The sequence below is a fragment of the Amia ocellicauda genome, unplaced genomic scaffold (genome assembly GCF_036373705.1).
Source record: "Amia ocellicauda isolate fAmiCal2 unplaced genomic scaffold, fAmiCal2.hap1 HAP1_SCAFFOLD_83, whole genome shotgun sequence".
Classification (NCBI taxonomy): Eukaryota; Metazoa; Chordata; class Actinopteri; order Amiiformes; family Amiidae; genus Amia; species Amia ocellicauda.
In genome coordinates, this window is record NW_027103009.1 from 122766 (window position 1) to 129299 (window position 6534).

The following is a 6534-nucleotide window of genomic DNA, read 5'->3' on the forward strand; positions in this document are numbered from 1 at the left end:
GAAGTAATGCATGAGAAAGACCTAGGAATCTATGTGGATTCACTTTCTCCATCCAAACAATGTGAGGAAGCAATACAAAAGGCATACAGAATGCTAGGGTATATCGTCAAAAGTGTAGAATTTAAAACAAGGGAAGTAATGTTAAGACTGTACAATGCGCTAGACCTCATCTGGAATACTGTGTACAGTTCTGGGCACCACACTTCAAGAAGGATATTGCTGCTTTAGAGGCAGTTCAGAGGAGAGCAACCAGACTTATTCCAGGTCTGAAGGGAAAGTCCTACTCGGAGAGACTGAGGGAACTGAACCTTTTCACCCTGGAACAGAGGAGATTACGTGGGGACTTGATCCAAGTCTTCAAAATCATGAAAGGTTCCTCAAACCAGAGGAGCTTTTCCAGATCAGCAGGGACACACGCACCAGGGGACAACAAATGGAAATTGGGCTTCAAGGCATTCAAGATGGAAAGTGGTAGAAGCTGAAAGTTTGGGAACATTTAAAAATAGACTGGATAGGATCCATGGATCACTTAGATATTAATGGACACCAAACGAGCATGATGGGTCGAATGGCCTCCTCTCGTTTGTAAACTTTCTTATGTTCTTATGTTCTTATGTTCTTATGAATGTTCCCTAAGCATGTTTCAAATGTTCCCTAATTTATGTTACAAATGTGCCTTAGCACCTCTCTCTCTCTCTCTCTCTCTCTCTCTCTGTCTCAATTCAGTGCATTTGTATTGTCAAAGCAATTGGACATGCATACATACATACATACATATATATGGAAAATAAACAATATGTGTACATCTCTGCATTAATGGTGCCCTAACAGATGTGCAAGTTACATGACAGACAGACAGACAGACACTCACACACACTTTCACACACACACACACACACACACACACTTTCACAGACAGACAGACACACACACACACACACTTGTATACCTGACACGTATAGAAGACTGGATAGGGAGATATAAATAGCAATGGGGAGACTCTTGTACTTGGTGTGGCTCTATCCATATAGTGGGGCCAGCAGCCACTTAGCAGGTGTAGCAATAGAAGCTCAGCCTGGGGAGACTGGATTTAGCATTTCCTCTCCATTTTGATAAGTATCCATAATCATTTCTGCAAAATACTTCTATGATACCTATGTATGTTTTTTACTTGTACTATATTATACTATCAAGTATCAGTGTACACATACAATGTGACCTGTTACATTAATACAGAGGCCACGGAAGGCCAGATCAGTAATAGCCACTGTCCCCTGATATTACACTTTTTTACAATCACTTTGGCACTCATTTCAGAACCTTGATGTCATTTTTCAAAACTCTAGACACAAAACTCACACCCGATGATCAAAATGCACATTTTTCAATTGCTTGGATACAATACACATCAACCTCAGATCATTTGTTCATTGAACTAAAATGATACAACTTAACGTCAAAGTATTACCATTTCAAAATGCAATTCACACATTACATCTGAGATCACTGTCTATTCATTTCATTACAAAGATCTAACTATCAATTGATACAGCTGCTCAAAATGATAAGTGACTGTTGCATTACTCTTAATTCATAGTTTTATGGAAACTGACGAACAGTATTCCATGTTTCGATCATGAAAGTTTCAGGATAATGAGATCCATTGACACCAATAACCGAGGAGCATGAACCAGTTGGACTACATTATCTATGGATGTAATATTTCATCATCATTCATCATCATGTAGCACTTTTCCACACCATGTTTTCAGTGTGGAAGGAAAGTTAGAAATTCTTTCTCTAATACCTGTTTTTCTCTCTTGTATACTTAAGAAAGATAAGGTCAAGCTAGAAGGTAAGGCCAGAAGGTAGTTTGATTTCTGCTTGTTATTTACGATGAGAATCTTGGAGACAATGTCAAACAGTATGATTGAAGTGCCTGCTCCCTAATCCATGTGTTGATCTATGAACTCTGTCCTATAATGATATAAATTCTGCTTAGCTAACTTTTAAGATAACATAGTAATGACTTTCTGATTATAACCAGCTCTTTGATTTTTGTGTATAAAAGCTCTGACTGTTAAAATGAAGGCAGAGCGACTTTGGGATCTTCTTGAGTCACTGTTCCTCTCCACGCTGCGTGTATTAAAGGCATTGCAACTAACGCTCCAACCTGGTTGAAGATGATTGTTCTTCCACATCAGATTTGACATTACTGTATGTATGCAGGCCCTTGTAATTGCTTTTCCAATACTGCCAACTGGTTATTGATGATTGATTTCACATTGTGGTACGAGTATCGAGTGAAATGAGTGCTATCCACCCGAGCAACACAGTGATAACATGGAGCCGGCAGGTCATCCAGGTCACAATAGAGGTCAAGCAGTGGGAGGAGGAAGACGTGGTGGTCAAAGGAATGGAAGGGGACATGCACCCCTTCTGAGAGGTGGTCGTGGGCCTCGTCATAGAGGAGGGCTTAGGCCTCACCAGAGAGGCAGCCATGGGCCTCATTTGAGAGGTGTTGGGGGAACGTGGTAGAGGACAAGGCCACGGACCAGACAGCGGCAGCAACAGCAAATAGTGTCCAGTGAAATCCGAGAAATAGTTGTAGAACATGTTGTAAATCATGGCATGACCATGACTGAGGCAGCTACAATGATTCAATCAAACCTCAGAATCAACTCAGGATCAACTGTGGCCTCAATCATCAGAAATGTCCGTACTGAGAAGCGGCAAGTCTTCAGCATGCACTAAACATTAGGCTACTCTCAATTGTCAAATGACTGTATACTGCATACCAATGTGTAGCACAGAGTATAGTGTGCCTTTTGAAAGAAATGCAGACAGAGTGAAGCAGCTGATGACTGAGTATGTTCAGGTATGTTCAGTTTCAAGATGCCTCTTGTGAAAAATGGTTGTGAGAACCTGAACCTGAACACAGGGCTGATGGAAATTTAGAAGTACAGTAATCAATCCTTTGTTTTGCTTTTTACACTAAGCCAGGTGAGGAACACTGCAGTTGACATTTTACTGTAGTTTTGTTCGTTTTTGTAGCTAATTATTTTTGCATGGATTCAAAGAAACCTATGGTGTGATTTGATTGTATTGCATCAATACATTTCAGATTTTGTTCAATGATTCCACTGTGTCTGTAGTATTCTCTCTACTAGTCCTTTTACAGTGATGTATTTATGTGTAGTACCATAATGAAACATGTATCACATATTTTGTACTACAATATTTAATGATTGTACGAACAACTACACAGTGAAACTATCGGTATCTTCTGTGTTACTATGTTACTATGGTATTTCATGATAAATGAGTTATTTGAACCAACAAGTCTGCAAGTGCTAGGTTTCTTTAAAGATATGAATGCACAATGCAATGTTTTGAACATTGGACAGCCTGTGTTACAAGTGATGACCGTTTTGAGTTTTGTGTCTAGAGTTTTGAAAAATGACATCAAGGTTCTGAAATTAGTGACAAAGTGATTGTAAAAAACTGTATATTCATCCTATTTAATGTGCTCTTTTAAAATGTACTTTTCTTTTTTATGTTGCCATTTCTGTTCTACCAATGTTTCAGTTGTTAGCCAAAGATTGACAGAGTACATCTCATACACACAGGCCAGACAGCAAAGATTTCTTTTTGAAATTCAATTACAAATGCTGCATGAACTCATCAATACGATTAGAGCTCCTGAAAGCAATATAACTAACTCACTCTACAGCATCTCATTAGCAGTGAAAAGAAACCAAGAAACCTTTTCTTTTCTTTTAATAACACTTATTAAGCACTTGGGCACTGAAGACACCACTTGGTTAAGTTTAGCAAGCGGGATTTTCCCCCATTCATCCATTATGCATTTCCTCAGCTGCGCAACTGCACAGGGCCTTCGTTGTCTTAATTTGCACTTCATAGTGCGCCACACATTCTCAATTCGGAGACAGGTCAGGACTGCAGGCAGGCCATGCTAGCACCCGCACTCTCTGCCTATGCAACCATGCGCTTGAAATCTGGGCAGAATGTGGTTTGGCGTTATCCTGCTGAAAAATGCAGGTACGTCCCTGGAAAAGACGATGTCTGGATGGCAGCATATGTTGCTCCAAAATGTGTACATCTCTTTCTGCAAAAATGGTGCCCTCACAGATGTGCGAGTTACATGACAGACACTCATACACACTGTCACACCTATACACACACAAACACACACTTTCACAGACAGACACACACAGGCTGGAATGGGCTACAAGACCATCACCAAGCAGCTTGGTGAGAAGGTGACAACAGTTGGTGCGATTATTCGCAAATGGAAGAAACACAACATAACTGTCAGTCTCCCTCAGTCTGGGGCTCCATGCAAGATCTCACCTCGTGGAGTTTCAATGATCATGAGAACGGTGAGGAATCAGCCCAGAACTACATGGGAGGATCTTGTTAATGATCTCAAGGTATCTGGGACCATAGTCACCAAGAAAACAATTGGTAACACACTATGCCGTGAAGGACTGAAATCCTGCAGCGCCCGCAAGGTCCCCCTGCTCAAGAAAGCACATGTACAGAGAACTGGATGAAAGTGGTCTCAGATGAGACCAAAATCAAGCTCTTTGCCATCAACTCAACTCGCCGTGTTTGGAGGAGGAGGAATGACCCCAAGAACACCATTCCCACCATCAAACATGGAGGTGGAAACATTATGCTTTGGGGCTGTTTTTCTGCTAAGGGGACAGGACAACTGCACCGCATCAAAGGGACGATGGACGGGGCCATGTACTGTCAAATCATGGGTGAGAACCCTAAGCCAGGGCATTGAAAATGGGTCAAATACTTATTTCCCTCATTAACATGCAAATCAATTTATAACTTTTTTGAAATGCATTTTTCTGGATTTTCTTGTTGTTATTCTGTCTCTCACTGCTAAAATACACCTACCATTAAAATTATAGACTGATAATTTCTTTGTCAGTGGGCAAACGTACAAAATCAGCAGGGGATCAATTACTTTTTTCCCCCACTGTACATACATATATATGGAAAAGAAACATTACAAGTATAAATCACAATAAGATGTAATAAAGTACAGATAAACAAAGTGTAATAAAATGTGATCTGTTTGAAAATGCAGGGACGTCACTGGAAAAGATGATGTCTGGATGGCAGCATATGTTGCTCCAAAATGTGTACATCTCTTCTGCAAAAATGGTGCCCTCACAGATGTGCGAGTTACATGACAGACAGACAGACAGACACTCACACACACTGTCACACCCACACACACACTTTCACAGAGAGACATATACACACACACACACACACACACACACACACACTTTCACACAGAGACAGGCACACACACACACACACACACACACACACATACATACATACATATGGAAAAGAAACAATACTTTTATAAATCACAATAAGATGTAATAAAGTACAGAAAAACTAAATGTAAGAAAATGTGATCTTTAATACACACAAATATGTATGGCTGGTCGGATGCGTCTTGGACTCGGGTTCCTCTTCATTACGTATAACGCTTTTGCCTTTTGCTAAAGCTTTCCGTGGAGGGGATCGTGGGTGAGTTTGTACCATTCTTGGGGGGCTCTGCCTTGTTGGGGCGGAGCTGTGATCCAGGTGAACAGCAGATCGGGCATAGGTGGGCATGTGGGCAGAGGAGTAGGAAGGCCGGTCAAGCAAATAAGCTTGCTAAGGTACGCAGCAGCAGCAAGCAGCCCCCCCATCCAGCCAGCCAGCCAGTCTGGCTGGCAGTGACTGAGTGGTTGACAGACGGCAAGCAACGGAATGTACGTGCTCTGTGATGTCATAGCAGTCAGCTGAGAGAGGCTCGTGATGTCATCGCTGAGCTGGCTGGCTGGCTGGCTCTGTGTGTGTGTGTGTCTGTGTCTGTCTGTTTTTCTGTTTGTCAGTCTGTCTGTCTGTCTCTCTCTCTCTCTCTCTCTCTCTCCCTCTCAATTCAATTCATTTGTATTGTCAAAGCAATTGGACATACATACATACATACATACATATATGTAGCGTAAGGTACACTTATACATTTCAATTAAAGAAGTGAATTCATAGTATCACCTTATCACGAATCCTGGAGTCTTGTAGAACTCAATTTCTGTAATAATTGGACGCAGACACCAATTCCAAAGATATAAATTGTCAAATTTATTTAAAAACAAAGACTAAATGTAGCACTACACTAATTATACAAAAGGGAAAAACTAATTAAAATTCAACTCTAGATCAACAAATCAAAGACAAATCACTTCCGTGACCAAATCAAAGACCATGGGATCCCATAGGATAACACACAAATCGTTAAACAAAAAAGGTTATAAACACATTGACTACAATACCGGTTAGTAATTCTAGGAATCACTAAGAAACAGTTGAAAGTGCTAAACTGATGGGATATGTAGTACTTTATACTCGAGTGGTCTATGCGATTACACCCTGTTGGTGTTATTAAGAACGCCAAGTACCAGAATGCAGAGCGGGACTGATTTTTGTGCCGTG

The 6534-nt window shown here is 40.8% G+C and overlaps 1 non-coding gene across 1 annotated transcript; it reads left to right on the forward strand.

Moving 5' to 3' along the window:
* The first annotated feature begins 5514 nt into the window (after nucleotides 1-5514).
* On the forward strand, nucleotides 5515-5629 carry LOC136744443 (U5 spliceosomal RNA). Its single transcript, XR_010815974.1, has one exon. It is a non-coding gene; the product is annotated as a U5 spliceosomal RNA (small nuclear RNA).
* The last annotated feature ends 905 nt before the right edge of the window (nucleotides 5630-6534 follow it).